Here is a 20604-nt window from a genome sequence, read left to right as displayed (position 1 = left end):
TAAAAAAATTGGAGACATCAAAACATAAAATCTAGATTCTAAACAAATCAAAACATAAAATCTATGATTTAAACTAAATCTCATCACTTACACATCATAACAATACGGTCCACCTTATTCATGTGGACAGTCTTGGGGAAGAGGTTGCAACAATGTATTTGAATCCAGTTGATCACTTTTTCTCTCTCTCCCTCTCTCTATATTCAATCTAATGAGCCAACTGGATCTGCTCGACATTTTAATGTCTCAAGTATTGCCTCGTGGTCTGACTCACGAACTCTCCAAACATTCTTATTATGTAGTTTTCCACCATATTTTATCAAGTGGACATTTGATGCGACAACAAGATTTGAATAATGAAGAATCTTCCTCTCTGTTTGCCAATCCTCAAATAACCACAAGTTAGGGTTCTTCATAGAATATCGTCTAAGCCATGTGCCGGTTACAACCACCGCACTAACATGGTACTCTAAACCTTCACCATCTATAACCCAGTGATCCAATTTTTGTTTGGCTTGAACACAACGACACAAATAATAATCTTTCCCTTCTTCATTGTCTTTAGGTGCAATAACAGCAAAAACATGGCCTGCAGTGACAAATGTACAAAATGCGGTCAATAATTCAGAAAATACTTGCGTAAAAGTTATAGAGTTACATATTGAAATTACAAAGATATATAAATATATATATTACCAGGTTGCACTAGATCAGACAAGCGGTCAAAGTCAATAGACGATTCCATCTGTACCATTTCTAGTGCTTGTGGGGGATGATAGGTGTCAATTGGGTCCAAAACCCGTATATCCCATTTGTCCACCCATTCAGTCGACTCACAGTCATCCCAATTTTCCTCTGCACATGATGGACAATAGCATGCCATTTTTTGTGTGTGGATACTCCATGAACCTGCATCAGAGCTTCTGAAAGAGTGCAACTCACTGGATCCTGTTAGTGTGCAACAATCCTGATATGGTGCAATGTTAGTATTATCTATCAACCAAAAAAATCTACGAACCATAGACTCACCTTCCTTACCTGGACCCATTGTAGTGTTACACCACTGGACGATGGATTTTGCATCTATCAATATTGCTCCATCTTTGTACTTTAGTTCTTCACGAGCTAAGGCTCTTTTGATGCATGCGCCTGCACCATCGTGCTCTCCCTTTCCATGACCAGCCTCTGTGAAATTCCACATGTATTGAATTCTACACAACTTGTGCATCCTGCTCAACCAATAGAACATCCGTGCATTCTTGAATTGAGATGCACAATTATCTGACCAAATAATGTGCTGACGATATGTGATGCCCCTGTTAGCCAAATCTCCATAAAATAGTTGAAAACAACCATGTACGAACTCTGTAGAATGTGATCGATCATCACTGATGTAAAAATGGTACTCCCTCAAAATCTTCATGTCATCCTCTGTACTTGTAGGTGAATGCATGAATGTTATGTGAACAAATATGGAAACCTATTGAGAAGTATAATACTTTGCTTGCACCTCATTTTGTGGTTTTAGTGTGTAGTTCTCTGCAAAATCTAGAATCGAAACAATGGTATCCAGTGGAAACGTATCCTTGCACAACTTGAATTGCAAATCTGGCCATCGAGCTCTATGGGTATGCCTTGCATACTCGTAAATAATGTTTTCATGGAAAATCTTCATGAACTCATACACTGAGATCTTTTCAATGACTAAATCACATCTTTTACCATGTTTCCCATCTTTTAGAGCATATGTCACTGTCTTAAATTTTCCATAATCTACTATTTCATTTCCAATTGCATGTGTACTATCCATATGTTGACAAGTTGATAAAAGTTGCAAAAAACCATAAAATAAGCACGTACCATCCAAGCATGATGTCTTGTAAAATTGTTGGCCGTCCCTTATTTCACATAAAATGTTGGATATGAATTCCTTTGAAGATCTTGGTGGCTCATTTATGTCACAATCTTGCAAAACAAACTAAGAATGCAAAATTATGCATATATGCCTAAAAACATCAAAATGGTTAGAAAATTCAATATGTATCCTACAACAACAAGTTGTGCATGTGTGATTTATCTTCACATAAAAAGGTTTACCCATCTCAAAAAATCTTTGACTTATTCGAATTTGAGGATACATACCAATAAATTTTGCAAAAAATTGTGTCTGAGTTGTGTCCAAAAAATGTTTTGCATGTGGCTCGCGATTTTGGCTACCAATCCTCCTTCTTACAACATCTCTTTGATTAGGGGAAACACGTGTGTTATTTTTCTAAAAATCTTCGATCAATGATTTCAAGGCTTCACTAATTTCTTTATCCTTTCATGGTAGTCTACCGCTAAATGTCCATAACTCATTTTTTGTTGGATCTTCCAATCTCTCATGCCTTAGCATGGCTCTCCTTAGAGTACCTCTACCAATTTTTAATGTTTTGCTTGTCTTTCTCATGAGTCAAGATTTCTTCATTTGGCTACTTACTATTGTCGATGTAAGTACTCATCTTGCGATATTACTATCTTTGGTGCATGATTTAGAACTCACTTTGTCATAAGCATTCATTAGATTCTTTACAATATTTTTTTCATTTGAATCATTCATCGTTCTTAGCCCAAGAATCTTCATGATAGGCCTAAATTTTAAATTCCTCATCATTTCAACAAATAATTGGCATTGGCCTGTAATATTTAATTCATCAAAAAATAATCTCCACATATGATTAACTTTTATTTGACAAGTACGCTTGCTAATCTTGTCAGGCATTGATTTCAAAATGTTACTATCAATATCAATCAAATATTTTGGTCTTCTAAAACGAATTCTAGAAGGTGTTATAATCTCTTCAATTCTCTCAACATTTTGAACATCAACATAAGGTTGAGTGTATTGCGTACCTTGAACCGAAGATGATGTGCCTTGGCAATAAGATGCAAAAGATGGAATATCACCTACTTGATGTGTTGATGTTGTGCCTTCAACATGACATGATGGAGTGTGTATATCGTCGGATCTACAAATCGGTGTCTCTTCAACATGAGAGGACGATATGACTTCAACATTGGAAGATGGTGTAGCGGACGATATGACTCCAACATTAAAAGATGGCGTAGCTTCACAATTCAATTGTCTTCTTGAGCGTAACAATCTCATTCGTTCTCTTTGTCTTTCCAATTCTTCCTCTTTGTTTCTTAGTACTAGTGGTTCTTGATCCTCTTTGAAGGTCAATTCTTCATTATTGCTTTGCAATTTTCTTTGCTCACGTAGTAATTTCATTTTATCTCTTGTAATCGCCAAATCTCTCTCCCTATCTTCATTTGTTTGATTTTTTGGTTTCTTCCTTGGCATGATGATGATTTCTACATGTCAAATTATTCAAACATTTGAATTACTTAAAATGTGTAAATTAAAAATTATTCAAATACATATAAAAATTATAATTATTTGAATTAATACACAATATATATATATATATATATATATATATATATATAATGACTTGTCAAATTTCTAACCATTTCAAAATAACATTTCATTGAAACATACAAATTTCAATGAATTCACTATATATTAAACAACATGTCAAATTATAATCAAATTTGTATCTATATATCAACAAACAATATTTAAAATAGATTGCACTAACCTTTTCTATACAAGGAATATTCAAAAAGTCTTCAAATCGTGTATCCAATGATTGAATTTGGTGTTTGTTAGCTTCCAAAAGTGTTTTCCACCTTGAAATAGTGTTTGTTAGCTTGAAATAGTGTTCGCCACTTTGAAAGAATGTTTGCTATGTTGAAACCTGCAATTTCTATCGGGATAACAAAGTGCAGAACAGAACAAAAGCAGAGAATGAATGAAACGGGCCCCAAAGTTTCTTTTTGACAGTTTTTAGGTGTTTCACATAGTGCGTACGTGCTATAGTGCGTACGCGCTATATTAGAACACATCACTCTCCACCCTCCCTACTCTCTCTCTCTCTCCCTACTCTCTCTCTTTCTTCCTACTCTCTCTCCCCTCTCCCATCCTTTACTCTTTAGATCTCTCACACACACTCCCATCCTCCCTCTCCCACTTCCTACTCTCTCTCTCTCTGCCACCTCCTACTCTCTCTCACACTCTCTCCCATCCCCTACTCTCTCTTACACACACTCCCATCCGCTACTCTCTCTCCCCTCTCCCATCCCCTAAACTCTCTCTTTTGTAGATACACACTCCCATCCCCCTCTCTCTCTCCCCTCTCCCATCCCTTACTCTCTAGATCACTCACACGCACTCCCATCCCTCTCTCTCCTCCTCTCCCACTCCCTCTCCCACCACCTACTATCTCTCTCTCTCTCCCTCTCTACTCTCTCTCTCTCCCATCCCCTACTCTTACTCTTTCTCTCTCTCCAATCCCCAACTCTCTCTCACACTCTCTCCCATCCCCTACTCTCTCTAACACTCTCTCTCATCCTTTCACTCTGTCTCTCTCATCTCGTACTCTCTCTCTCTCTCTGTCACCTCCTACTCTCTTTGACACTCTTTCCCATCCTTTCACTCTATCTCTCCCATCTCATACTCTCTCTTTGCCACCCCCTACTCTCTCTCACACTCTCACACTCTCTCCTATCCCCTACTCTCTCTCTTTCATAGACACACACACACACACTCACACTCCCATCCCCCCTCTCTCTTCTCTCCCATCCCCTACTCTCTAGATTTGTCACAGGCACTCCCATCCCTCTCTCTCCTCCTCTCCCACTCCCTCTCCCAGGTCACCTACTATTTCTCTCTCTCAAGTTCTCTCTCCCTGTCTACTCTCTCTCTCCCATCCCCTACTCTTACTTTCTCTCTCTCCCATTCCCAACTCTCTCTCACACTCTCTCCCATCCCCTACTCTCTCTCACACTCTCTCCCATCCTTTCACTCTATCTCTCCCATCTCATACTCTCTCTTTGCCACCCCCTACTCTCTCTCACACTCTCACACTCTCTCCTATCCCCTACTCTCTCTCTTTCATAGACACACACACACACACTCACACTCCCATCCCCCATCCCTCTTCTCTCCCATCCCCTACTCTCTAGATTTTTCATAGGCACTCCCATCCCTCTCTCTCCTCCTCTCCCACTCCCTCTCCCAGGTCACCTACTATTTCTCTCTCTCAAGTTCTCTCTCTCGCTCTCTACTCTCTCTCCCATCCCCTACTCTTACTCTCTCTCTCTCTCCCATTCCCAACTCTCTCTCACACTCTCTCCCATCCCCTACTCTCTCTCACACTCTCTCCCATCCTTTCACTCTGTCTCTCCCATCTCATACTCTCTCTCTCTCTCTCTCTCTCTCTCTCTCTCTCTGTTGCCCCCTACTCTCTCTCTCACTCTCTCCCATCCTTTCACTCTATCTCTCCCATCCTTTCACTCTGTCTCTCCCATCTCGTACTCTCTCTCTGCCACCCCCTACTCTCTCTCACACTCTCACACTCTCTCCCATCCCCTACTCTCTCTCTTTCACAGACACACACACTCTTATCCCCCCACTCTCTTCTCTCCCATCCCCTACTCTCTACATCTATCACGCACACTCCCATCCCCCCTATCTCTCTCCCTTTCCCTCTCCTACTGCCTACTAGATCTCTCTCTCTCTCAAGTTCTCTCTCTCCCTCTCTACTCTCTCTCTCTCCCATCCCATCCCTTACTCTCACTCTCTCTCTCTCTCATCCCCTACTCTCTCTCACACTCCCATCCCATACGATCTCTCTCTGCCACCACCTACTCTCTCTCACACTCTCACACTCTCTCCCATCCCCTACTCTGTCTCTCTTACACACATTCCCATTCCCCCTCTCTCTCTCTCCCTCTCCCACTCCCTCTCCCCCATCCCCTACTCTCTCTCTCCCCTCTCCCATCCCCTACTCCCTCTCTTTCATAGACACGCACTCCCACCCCCCTCTCTCTCTCCTCTCCCATCCCCTACTCTCTAGATTTGTCACACACACTCCCATCCCCCCCCTCTCTCCCTCTCCCACTCCCTCTTGCACCACCTACTATCTCTCTCTCTCTCAAGTACTCTCTTTCCCCCTTTACTTTCTCTCTCCCATCCCCTACTCTCACTCTCTCTCTTCCATCCCCTACTCTCTCTCATACTCTCTCTCTCTCTCTCTCTCACCCCCATCCTGTACAAGCTCTCTCTACCACCCCCTACTCTCTCTCAAACTCTCACACTCTCTCCCATCCCCTACTCTATCTCTCTTATACACATTCCCATTCCCCCCCCCTCTCTCTCTCACTCCCTCTCCCATTGCCTACTCTCTCCCATCCCCAACTCTATCTCTCTTACACACTTCCATTCCCCCTCTCCCTCTCCCTCCCACTCCCTCTCCCATCGCCTACTATCTCTCTCTCTCTCCCCCTCTCTCTCCCATCCCGTACTCTCACTCTCTCTCTTTTCCACCCCTACTCTCTCTCACACTCTCTCCCATCCCCTACTTTCTCTCTTACACACACTTCCATCCCCCCTCTCTCTCCCTCTCCCACTCCCTCTACCATTGCCTAATCTCTTTCTCCTCCATCCACCCTCTCTCTCCCTCTCTCACTCCCTCTACCATTGCCTACTCTCTTTCTATCCCATACCCTACTCTCTCTATCTCTCTCTCCCCTCTCTCATTCCCTACTCTCTCTCTTTCAAACACACCCATCCCCCCTCTCTCCTCTCCCATCCTCTACTTTTTCTCTCACTCGCTCTCCCTCTCCCACTGCCTACTCTCACTCTCACTCTCTCTCTCTCTCTCTCTCTCTCTCTCTCTCTCTCTCTCTCTCACTCTCTCCCTCTCTACTCTCTCTCTGCTACCCTCTACCCTCTCTCGCATTTTCACACTCTCTCTCTTTCTCTCTTACACACATTTCCATCCCCCCTCTCTCTCTCCCTCTCCCACTCCCTCTCCCATCACCTACTCTCTCTTCCATCCCCTACTCTCTCTTCCATCCCCTACTCTCTCTCAAGCTACTCTATCTTCCCCCTCTCCCATTCCATACTCTCTCTCTTTCACACACATGCACTTCCATCCTCCTCTCTCTCGCTGTTCCACTCCCACCACCTACTCTCTCTCTCCCCCATCCCCTACTCTCAATCTCTCTCTCCCAACTTGTACTCTCTCTCACACTTCCTCTCTCTCCCATCCCCTACTTTCAATCTCTCTCCCCCATCCCATACTCTCTCTTTTCCACCTCTACTCTCTCTCTCACACTTCCTCTCTCTTGCATCTTGTACTCTCTTTGCCACCCCTACTCTCTCACATTTCCTCTATCTCCTATCCTATACTCTCTCTGCCACCCCTACTCTTTTTCACTTCCTCTCTCCCCTCTCCCATCCCCTACTTTCTCTCTATCTCTCTCACACACACAAATAGCCATTCCCTCACCCCACCCCCTTAGCTCTCTCTTGGTTTTGATTTGCAGTTTAGGTCTCAATAGTGCGTGTGCACTACCTCGAATTCAATAGCATTTTAATAGGGCGCACATGCTATTCAAAGCTTTGCATTAAAACCAAGCCTAAGGCTTGGTTTTGCCTTGGAGATCCAACCCAAAGGTTTGGAGTTTATAAAAAGGTCTGAGACGTATTTTCCAGCAAACATACAAAAAATGATTGATTTTTCTTGTGTGCTCCCCTTCAAGATTCTTCGTGGTTGGGTATCAATAAGATCAGGTTACATAACATTATAGGTCTATGTGTTAGCTATCTAACCATATAATTTATTTTTAATTTGAAATATTTTAAGTCTTTCATCTATAATTTCTTTTGAATGTATGTTCATTTTTTGTCAAAAACCACCATGTACTAATTGGGCTATAGATTTTAGCTCATTCATCGAATTTTGTAACAACTTAGTTTTTTAGAAACTAGACTCCATTATACACACTTTGAAAAAAAGAAGTTTTGATTTTAGATTAGTTTTCAATCATTTATAGGGGGAGCACATCGATATTTCACATTTTTGGGATGGGTCTAATTTAAAAATTCATTAAAAAAAAATGCACATTATAAAATTACCCGAAAAATCTAGGATAAACTACATAATGTTAGGTAACTTTTGACTAGAGCGATTAAAGAATTTCAAAAAAAAAGTTAAAATTTTAGGGGGGCCACACTTTGTACTATGTTATGTTTTTTTGGAATAAACGGTACCACTTTCTGTGGCCCCCTTTTTTGAGGACCTAAAACTAAACCATTTTGAAAAAAAATTAATAGTTTAGAAACTAGATTCAAAGGACTACGACTTTTGTTTTTGTCATATCTTAAAATTTTGAGCATAACTATCTTCAAATTCTTGTTGAAGTCCAAAATTTGCTGATTTCAGGAAAAAGGTGTCCACTTATACCCCCCTTTTGGCACCACAACTTTGTGCACTTACCCCATCAAAAATTCAATAGTGTCGAGCTATTGTATTATTGGAAAAGTCAAAGATTCACTAGATCTAAGCTGACAAGTTTGTTACCTTGAAGTTTGTGAACCAAATGGAAGATAAGAATGATGAGCTAGTGGTACAAAATTTTAGGTAACCCATTTTTAGGTCAATATAGGTGGATTCTACCTGAAGTTTCTAGAAGAAAACAAGATAAGGGGTAGATACATTGTATCTTACCTAATCCATTCGAACCCCAAATAAGAGCAAGAAGATTAGAGTAAAAAAAGTATTCCAGACTTCTATTTAAGGAGCTACATTTCACAAAACAAAGTTGTTGGTTGGAGAGAGTGTGTGGTGTCAAGAAGAAGGCATCGAGAGGAAAGAATAGATTACAGAGACTCTGCTTTGATAGGTGACCACAAAGGTGATTGCATTGGCACAATGAAAATGAAGACTTAGGGAGACAAAGCTTGAAAGGAGGACAAGCTGTTAGAGCTATAGAGACTAAAAGCCAAGAAATTTTGTGAGCTAAATTGAGATATGAAATTTGCAAGTTATGTTGTGAGTTGTATCAGATCAAAATCCCTTATTCTTACTCTCTAGCAATTGTATTAGTTAGGGTAAAATCCTATGGACTTAGGTTGTATTAATAGCCATTTTGTAAATCCTTTTACAGGGTGACATTCCAAGTAAATGTTCTAAAGTTCTTTAACCAGACCCACTTCTAACAGGGTGGTTGAAATCATTTAACCAGGTCACATTTAATAGTGTGTTTTGTATCCTTTAATAGGGTATGCCTTTCACAAGGCATCACTTCAAAAGATTGAGAAAGGAGTAGCATGTTACTGGTTGTTTTTCCCAAATTGGGTTTTCACGTAAATCACTGTGTTATGTGTTGATCTTTCATGTTTTTTTCCTGTATGTTGATTTATTAGTAGCTTGCTAAGAAGAATGTTTAGCTTGGATGCATGGTTAGCTTAGATGGGCTTATTATACTTACTGAAAAGTTTTATTAGGAAATTTGGACCTTGAATAATTGGTTAACCTCTCACCCCTCTTAGTTATTCTAAAGAATTTATAATAGTATTAGCCCCATGCACTCCTCAATAAAATGGAATAGCTGAAAGAAGGAATAGAGCCATCATGGATTGTGCAAGAACATTGATGATAGAAAAGAATGTTGCAATCAAATACTAGAAGAAAGCAATTAGTGTTGTAGTGCATTCTTTGAACAAAGTACAGTTGAAGAATGACTCAAATCAAACTCTTTATGAACTGTTGTATGGCTACAAATCTAATGTAAGTTACTTGAAAATATTTGGTAGCAAATGTTATATCATGAAAGAATTTAGGAAAGGAAAATTTGATGTCAAAGGTGATGAGGGCATATTTCTTGGATACTCGCACAAAAGTAAAGCATACAAATGTTTGAATTTGTCTACTCATAAAATAATAGAAAGTGCACATGTGAGAATTTATGACTTTACAGAAAAGAGTGAAGAAGAGAGCAACAAAGAACTTGAGGATTATAGAAGATTTATTTACTTTGAACCTGATATAGTGCCAAATCTATTTGGAAGTTAGGAGGCCTCACCTACTCAGTGTCCAAAATCTCCCGAAGCTACCCAGTTGTAACCAGTGCAACCCAAGTCACATAGTGAAGGACTTGAGTCATAGTAAGAATTTACCAAGTAGTTCATGGAGAAAACAAAGTCCGATGGACCTGAGTCATAGACAGTTGGACCCAAGCTTAACAAAGAAGATCATGAAGAAGTTAGTGGAACAAACTCCAAATCCAAATTACCTATGTTAGCAAGATATGTTAGAAGGCATCATGCACCTAATCAGATCATTGGAGAGAAGTTAGATGGAACAATGAAAAGAAAGAAATTGAAAGGTACATGTTTGCTTACTAAGTTTGAAACTAAGAATGTAAAAGATTCTTTGGATAATGAAAGTTGGATTGAAGCAATGAATGAGGAAATAGAATAGATAGAGAATAATAAAACAAAGGATAAAAATGTAATTGGCACAAAGTGGATATTAAGAAATAAGCTAAATGAAGATGGAGACATTTCCAAAAGTAAAGCAATGTTAGAATGAAAAGGCTATTCTCAAGAAGAAGGTATTGATTATGGTGAAACTTTTGCTCCTGTTGCACGATTAGATGGTGTTAAAACTTTACTAGCATTTACTGCTCACAAAGGATTTAAAGTTTATCAAATAGATATAAAATCTTCATTCTTGAATGGAATTCTTGATGAGGAAGTTGACATAGAACAACCTGAAGGTTTTTTAAATCTTAGCAAAAGAGATATGGTCTATAAATTACACAAAGCATTGTATGGTCTCAAGAAAGCTCCTAGAGCTTGGTATGAAAGACTTCATAACTACTTGATAAAGATTGGTTTTCAAAGAACAAATGATAAACATAGTTTGTATATCAAAGAAGGACCAGACAAGAAGATTGTGTTGAAAAAAATATTCATGGATGACACTTTATTTATACGAAATGATGACTTTTGCAAAATATTTTTAAAAGAAATGAGTAGAGAATTTAAGATGTCTATGTTTGGAGAGATAAAATTCTTTGTTTGATTACAAATCCAATAGAAGAAAGATGGTATCTACATCACCCATTCTAAATATATCAAGGAGATACTAAAGAAGCTTGAAATAGAAGATTCAAGACTGGTTGGAAATCCTATGTATACTAGACATAAGCTTTCTGAAAATGATGATTCCAAGGAGGTAGATCAAACCACACATAGATCAATGACTAGGAAATTGTAGTATGTAGTACATACAAGGCCTAATATTGCATTAGTAGTTGTTGTGGTGGAAGGACTCTCAATAGATTCCAAAGAAAATCACATGATGGAAATCAAAAGAATCATGAGATATCTAAGGGGTACTCATGGCTATAGTTTATAATACAAAAAAGGTGGCAATTTGGAATTAAAAGAATTCACAATTGCTAATTGGGTAGGAAGCATTGATGATAGAAAGAGCACAAGTAGTGGAGCATTCATTCTTAGTAAAAGACAAGTGTCTTGGACAAGTAAGAAGTAGAATTGTATTTGTTAGTCCAAAGAAAATGTAGAATATGTGGAAACAACAATTAATTATTCAAATTTTGTTTGGTTCAAGTAACTATTGGCAAGTATGAAGATAGAAATCAAGGATCAAGTGTTTATCTATTGTGATAACACTAGTGTAATTAATATATCAATGAATCCAATGATGCATACTAAAATAAAGAGACAAGATTGGAATATGTGAATACTAAAGAAAAAATTGTAGACATATTCACTAAACCATTACATAAGGATATATTTCTATATCTAAGAAGTAAGTTAGGGGTCATTCCCCTATCTAAAGCTCACTAAATGAAGTTCAATTATGCATCAACCAGATCATATTAAAGATCAATCAATTGATGCAGTATTGACAAGGGCACATTGCAAATGAATCAATACATTATGTACATTGATATTGACTAAATTTTATAATTGGCATGATATGTCAAAGAGGGAAAGTATAGTTGTCATATCAAATTTTTTTTTTTTTTGACTATGTCAATGAGGAAGAACTTGGTATGATATCAAAGACACAGTTTTCTATCAAAAGAAGATATTGAAGGTAGAGTTTTTCTAAAAGAGGGAGAAACAAAACGCAGAAGGAGTTTAAACTCATAGAGGGAGTTTTCATGGATGAATCTTAATGAAACTAAGTATATGCTCCTTATCTTATTTTTGCTCTAAAATTTCATTATATTATGACATGTTGTGTTGCCATCAATGCCAAAGAGAGAGATTGTTGGAAATAATTGATTAATTATGTATTATCTTCGATGTCATACAAAATTTCATATCATTGCCATTTAGTGTATGCCAAGCTCACTCGGGCATTGAAGACAATTTCCTATGTCTACTGAGCATTGCAAAATTTTTCTAGTTTGAAAGATAGTGTTTACCAAGTTTAGTCAGGCAATAAAGGAATGTTTGTAGAATTGCATGTTAATTGAGCTCACTCAGCTAATAAAGGAAATGTTAGATGGAACCATTGTTAACCAAGCTCACTCAATTACCAAAAAAACTTTGTGAAAATGTAGTGTTAACCAAGTTCACTTTGTTAACACTAGAAAATAATTTCTAAATTAGTGTCTACCAAGTAGGGTGGGCTAACGAAGAATTTTCTTATTTTGGCATATTGAGTTTAATAGAATTGTTTATTGGTTCTAGTCGATTGAGGAGATGAATATTAATTATTCTAAGTTATATTCAAGCCGACATGACAATGTGTGAGATATTTAAGTGTAAGGTCAAGTTGAGGATTGATTGTGTGGAATATAATTGAGGATTTGATGATGATTAGAGGAAGTGACTTAGAAGGATAAGCATAACATCCTTGTTGAGATGAAAAGATACATTCGATTTGGATAGATCAAGCATAGAAGCTAGAATTGAGATCTGTAATCAGCAATCTAGTTGTATCAGAAATTAGGTCATCTCATTGTTACTCTCTAACCATTGTAGTAGTGATCTAAATCTCTTAGCAGAGATGTCTTAACAACTATTTGTAAATCCTCTAAAAAGGTGCCATTTCTATTGAATTGTCTAAAGACCTCTAACAAGGCTACTCCTAATAGGGTGCTTAAATCATTTAATAGGGTCACACCTAATAGTGTTTTTTGTAACATTTAACAAGGTTGGCTCCTAACAAGGCTCACTTAAGAAAAATGAAAATTAGTAACTAGTTGTAATTGGTGGTTTTTTTCAAATTGGGTTTTCATGTTAAATCTTGGTGTCAATTGTGTTCATGCTATTTCTTTTATGTGTTTGAAACTAAGTTAAAGTAAGATGAATCATAGATAAGATCTTAAGATTTTCATATTAAGCATTTGCTGATCTATTTTAGTATTTACCAAGATACAACATTTTTCTCTGTGTTTATCAAGTTACAACAGAGTTCAAATTTTATTTGTATTAACATCTGAGGGATCTGAGAATTATTTTTGTGGCAATTGATTCACCCCTCCCCTCTTAGTTAGTCCTCTTATATTTCCAACAATTATATGGTCATGTGTTTATCTTTCTTAGCCAAGAGGAAGTGTTAATTCTTGGTATCTTCAGCTAGACAAACTAAGGAGATTGAACTTAAGTTATATATATTATGTTATATATTTATATGTGTGTATGTAGTTAAATAATAACAAAAAATATTAATTAATACATGTGTCCCATGAAGCAACATGTCTATCCATGTTTCATCCACAATATAAAGAGATATTATATAATTATTTTTTTTTAATAAGAAAATTTTAGTTTTAACGGGACCTCAAACCCATTATAGTCAAACCAAAAGGGTAAAAGCACAAACCTTTGTCACCCTTTTATAAAGGAAAAACCTAACAAAAGTATAATTGTTCACCTTTAATGACATAAAATTGGTATTATTATTTGAAATTTGAAAATGAAGTAAAGTAATGAAATGTGTAGAAATGGATGAAGTTTGTGATTATAATTTTTAATAATATTTTGGAATAAGAATTGATATATTTTCCAAACTTTTATAGATATTTTTTTAGCTTCTAAAAAATGATAAATATTAGGGTTCTAGTAACCACCACAAAACTATATGGAAATAAACTTATTTTCCTTTGATCTCAAACTATGTTATAGATAACATATATAGTTAAAATAATCAAAATAAAATTTGGTTTTAGACCTATATTCTCTCTTTTATAATTATTCAAATTTCAACTCATTTGAAATTGATAGTTTTCCTTGCCCACCACATTTTTCAAAACAAATCTATTTTAAATAAGAGAAAAACTATACATTATTGAAGAGGGCTCTCTCCTCTAGAACATCATATAATTTTTTTTAAACAATTAATATGATTAAATATTTTTTTCTTTCTTAAAACTGACATCTTTCCAATTGTTAAAAAATGTGCTTGTAGAATTTTTTAATTATAATATACTACATCTAATTAAAATACTATAAATTATATATGATAATATTCTTGACTCTAAGCTCTATAAAATGGTGTTTATATATTATTAAAACAATATCATAAAAAATAGTAAGAGTTATTGTACTACCACTTTCTTGAAATAATTTTAATTCTTTAGTAGTTGAATTCAAACTAGTATAAAACATGCATTTAATAGACATTTCCAATTCGAAATGTGTGAGACCATATATAACTTATCTGTAATGAATTTATCTAAATCATATTTTTGAACAAAATTGATTTTTAGATAGAAATACTCAATTTTAGTCATTCTGATAAGTCAACTTGAAAAGTGACACAACTTTCTAATTTTACCCAAAAGATTTTACATGTAAGACCCAATAAGAATATGTGTTAGGAAAGCCAACAACACCAAAATGAAACAAAAGAGAATAATAATTTAGAAAACCAAATAGAATCAACTAGTGTGAGACACAAACAAGAATAAAACAAAAAAAATAGCAACACATAGAGCACCAAGGATGAGACTAGGTCCTTCACATTAGTTGTCATATCCTCTTTGAGATAAGTCATTATATGCACCACACTCTTTAACTAAAATCAATCCTAAGGAGGATCAACAACCAAATTCTTCTTCATTGTTTACCTCATGCATATGTTAGGCCAACCAACCTGCTAAAAAAGTGAGCGACATCCAAGTCCAACAACATTATCACCATAGTATCATAACCCAGGTTTTCAACTATAATGTTGAGGCAATCCATAGAGGCATACATGAAATCCTTACAACTAATGAGGATAGCCTTAATGAAAGTTTCCATTTTGTTAGTTCTCCCTATTAAGTCATAATTTTTTCATAATCATTCATTCAACATGATTAGCTTCCACCTTCTTCTTTCCCTCCTAAAGAACACACTGAAGCTCTTCAAATATTCCTTTAAGGAATTTGTAGGTCACATTAAGAGACTTAATGGTAATGAAGATACAGTTCTCTACATAGAAAGAGTAAAAGGACATAACTTTTTTCATCTAAAGGATACTAAAAAGTGAATTAACCTTAATCTCCCAGGAATACTTGTCCAAAAGCCTCACATTAGCCAATTTAGGATTGACAATATTAAAGAGAAGGTATACCTTTATATTTCTCCTTCTCCTTAGACCATTCTTCTCCCTTCTAACTATGTTAGTCAAAATCGAAGGGGAGATAGAGGTATCCCGCTCCATAGAATCCTCATAATCTACCAAAATAGTGGTTTCCTATCAACATCCTCCCAACATTCCATAATTAGATTTCTCTCTTTAGGTTCACTCTACTCTAGGGAAGTATTTTTCATCCACTAAAGGACAGGGCAAGGGAAAATTGGCAATAATAGGATTAGGGCACATGTCAGAATAAAATATAATGGTTAAGTTATATGATATATAATTATAATTATATTTTATTTAGGATAATACTAATTAACTAAAAATGAAAATCTATAAATCATAATGCTTCCACAAAATAAATATATAATCTATTATTAGGAAGGAAATATGAACTATTAATTAATTTCTTTTTATTTTATTTTACTCAAATGCCAAGGCTTGTATAAATATTATTATTAAATAAATGACATAGGTGTACCCAAAATGTGATGAGAAGAATCATGGGTGTACCCAAGAATAAAGCTAAAAACCAAAGATAAAGACTTGGAGTCCTTCATGAATACAAATGAAGGTTATTACATAGTAATTGACCTTAACAACAAAACATACTAGAAATAGAAAGATTGGACTATAAAATAAGAAAACTCATAGGCCACAAGAGCAACGTTAAAATTTTGAAGGATCCATCATATGCTCTAAAACAAAACCAAGTAACATATGCTAAAAGTTAATATCATGCTCCCCGCAACCAAGAACATTTGAGACATGGATCCTCGTGAATGTTCATATCATGCCCCCTACAGACATGAAAATTTGAGACTTGGATTAGAGAAGATTAGGATGGAGACACGGGAAGATGAATACCTGCAAAAGCAACCTAGTTCAATGGCAGTTACTCATTATAGGCCAGAGAATCCATCATGTTGAAAAAGTAGGAAATGTATTGAACCAAGTCGAGTCCTCAATTAGTGGTAGACTATTAATAGAAATATGAATTATTTCCCATGAATAATCATGAAACCCTAAAAAAACTATAGTCCTTATAATGGGAGTCCTAAGAGAAATTACAACCATGTAAATTGGAGATCATGGGTGGCAAGAAAGTACACAATAAATCTCAGTTAATCCATTGTTTTCCATTTTTATCTTGAATGAAAACACCAGAAATAGAATCAATAATTTATCTCACATTATTTATCCATTGGAAACTTCAAAATTGGAATAGAATAGCCTTCATTTTGATTTAACAGTTGGGGATAGGGGACTTTTGAAGTTTAAAATGCATGCCTTCATTTTGTACCATCATTACAATTCATGTAATAGAAACCAAAATTGGTGTGAATTTTAGTGATATCTTAATTATCTGAAGCCAATAATCTTTGTTCTTATGTACAAGTAAATAATAGCAGCTACAATTGGAGTTGGTGGGAGGATGAAGGACCCAAAAGCTTGAAAAGTAGTATTGATTTCCATATCTTTCTAAAGTCTCTTCAATAAGGCAATTCTCTATTTTAGGAGTCAATTTTAATCGAAGAATGGAAGAAATATTGCTTGCCCCACACATAATGGCAGTTGAAGTTATTCTAGGGACTCAAAGTAATGATTCACTATAGTCGATAAAATATATAGTAAGATGCTGATTGGGTAGGAAGTGTTGATGACAAAAAGAGCACTAGTCATGGAGAATTCATTCTTGGTAAAAGACAAGTGCCTTGGACAAGAAAAAAGTAGAATTGTATTTCTTAGCCCATTGTAGAGGCAGAATATGTGACACCAATAGCTAATTATTTTAATATTGTTTGGTTCAAGCAACTATTGGTAGGTATGAAGATAGAAACCAATAATCTAGTGTTATCTACTGTGATAACACCAATGTAATTAATATATCAAAGAATCTAGTGATGCGTACCAAAATAAAACACATTGCTATAAAATATCTTTTTTTGAGAGAATTGATACAAGATAAAGAGGTAAGATTGGAATAAATGAATACTAAAGAATAAATTACAGATATATTCACTAAACCATTACTTAAGGATGCATTTCTATATCTAAGAGGTAAGTTAGGTGTCATTCCGCTATCTAAAGCTCACTAAATAAAGTTTAGTTATGCATCAACTAGATCATTTTGAAGATTAGTTAGTAGATTTAATATTGATAAGGGAAAATTGCAAATGAATTAGCACATAAGGTACATTGATATTCACTAAATATTGTGCTTGGCATGAGATGTCAAAGAGGGAGAGTCTGGCTGAGTAAAAGCACAAACCTATGTCACCCTTTTACAAAGGAAAAGGCTAACAAAACAATAATTGTTTACCTTCAATGACATAAAACTAGTATTATTATTTAGAATTTGAAAATGAAGTAATCTAATGAAATGTGTAGAAATAGATCAAGTTTAGGATTATAATTCTTAATAATTATTTCAAATAACAATTGATATATTTTCCCATTTTTTAAAGATAACTTTTTAGTTGCTGAATAATGCTAAAAATTAGAGGTCTAGTTCCCACCACAAATAGATAGCATATGTATCTAAAACAAACAAAAATAAAAATTGGCTTTAGACTTATATTTTCTCTTTTATAATGATTGAAATTTAAACTCACCTGAAATTGAGAGTTTCATCTCCCACCACATTTTTCAAAATAAATAAATCTATTCCAACCAAAAGAAGAATTATACATTCTTGAAGAGGGCTCTCTCCTCTAGGACCTCATATAATTTTAATTTTTTTTGGTATGATTAATATTTTTTTCTTTCTCAAAATTGACATCTTCTCAAGTGTTAAAATATGTACTTGTAGAATTTTTTACTTATAATATATTATATGTAATCAAACACTATGAATTCTATATGAGAATATTGTTAACTTTGAGCTCTATAAAATTGTGTTTATATGTTATTAAAATAGTATCATGGAAAATAGCAAGAGTTATTGAAATGTCAATTTTCTAAAATATTTTTATCTTTTTAGTAAATGAATACAAACTAGTATAAAACATGCACTTAATAGACATTTTCAATTGGGAAAGTTTGAGTCCATATATAGCTTAGATATAATAAATTTATCAATATCTTATGTTTGAATAAAATTGATTTTAAGATAGAAATAAAAAATTTAGTCATCTTAATAAGTCAGCTTGAAAGATGACATAGCTTTGTGCTTTTACTCGGCTATCATATCAAAAAAAATTTTGTTTGACGATGTTAATGAGGAAGAACTTGGTCTGATATTAGAGACACAATTTTCTGTTACAAGAAGATACTAAAGGTAGAGTTTTGCTAAAGAGGGAGAAACTAAAGGTAGAAGGAGTTTAAAATGTTAAAGGGAGTTGTTATTGATGAGAATTAGAATGAAACTAAGGATATGCTCCGTATCTTATTCTTGCTCTAAAATTTCATTATATTATGACATGTTATGTTGCGATCAATGCCAAAGAGGAAGATTGTTGGAAACAATTGATTAATTGTGTATTTTCTTTGATGTCACACAAAATGTCATATCATTGCCAATCAATATATGTTGAGATCACTTAGGCATTGAAGATAGTTTCTTGTGTCTACCGAGCATTTTAAAGTTTTCCTAGTTTAGAAGATAGTGTCTACCAAGTTCACTCAAGTGACAATGTTAGGTGGAACTAGTGCTAACCAAGCTTACTTGATTACCAAAGAAAATTTGTGAAAATGTTTTGTTAACCAAGTTCACTTGGTTAATAAAGGAAAATCATTTCTGTGTTAGTGTCTATCGAGTAGGGTTAGCTAATAAAGGATTTTCTTATTTTGGCATATTGAGTTCAATTGAATTATTTGTTGGCTCTAGTTTATTGAGGGGATGAATATTAATTGTTCTAAGTTATATTCAGGCTGACTTGACAATGTGTAAGATATAAGTATAAGGTCAAGTTGAGGATTGATTGTGTAGATAATAATTGAGGATTTGATGATGATTAGAGGAAGCGACTTCGAAAGATAAGAAAAATATCCTTGTTGAAATGAAAAGATACATTCAATCAAGAAGGATTATGTATACAATCCAAAATTGAAATCTATAATCAACAATCTAGTTGCATCAAAAATCAGGTCATCTCATTGCTACTCTCTAACCATTCTTGTAGTGATCTAAATATCTTAACAAAGTTGGCTTAACAACTATTTGTAAATCCTCTAAAAAGGTGGTATTTCTATTGAATTGTCTAAATACCTCTAACAAGGTTACTCCTAATAGGGTGATTAAATCCACTAACAAGGTAACACCTAACAATGTGTTTTGTAACCTTTAATAGGGTTAGCTCCTAACAGGGCTCACTTAAGAAAAGTGAAAATCAGTAATTAGTTGGAACCAGTGGTTTTTCCCAAATTGGGTTTCCACATTAAATTTTGGTGTCAATTGTGTTCATGTTATTTATTTTATGTGTTTACAACTAAGTTAAAGTAAGATAAATCACAGATAACATCTTCAGATTTTCATATTAAGCATTTGCTAAGCTATTTTTGTGTTTACCAAGTTACAATATTTTTTTGTGTCCTTACTGAGTTACAATAGAGTTCAGTTTTGATTTGTATTGACATCTAAGGGATCTGGGATTTATATTTTTTGGTAACTAATTCACCCCTCCCCTCTTAGTTACTCCTCTTATATTTCCAACAAATATATGGTCATGTGTTTATCTTTATTAGCTAAGAGGAAGTGTTAATTCTTGGTATATTCAGTTCGATAAACTGAGGAGACTAAACTTATGTTATATATATTATGTGATATATCTATATCTGTGTATGTAGTTAAATAATAATAAAATATATTAATTAATACATGTATCCCATGAAGGAACATGTCTATCCTTGTTTCATCCACAATATAAAGAGATATTTCTTCCCTTGGAACACATATACTAAAAAGATAGATCTATCACATCTGCAAATAATCCTTTAAAAATTAACAATAGATAAGTCATGAGTGGATATTATACATGTATAAATTTTTAATTAATAATAGAGAATATCAAGTGAGGAAATATATATGGATAGCATGAATTTTTAAAATGATATGAAGTGATATTTATGGATAAGTCATAATGATTGATACTATAAA

This window comes from Cupressus sempervirens, chromosome 7, assembly GCF_028749045.1.
Source record: "Cupressus sempervirens isolate cs-2001-9-10 chromosome 7, ASM2874904v1, whole genome shotgun sequence".
In the NCBI taxonomy this organism is placed as follows: Eukaryota; Viridiplantae; Streptophyta; class Pinopsida; order Cupressales; family Cupressaceae; genus Cupressus; species Cupressus sempervirens.
Note: the sequence above shows the minus strand (reverse complement) of the source record.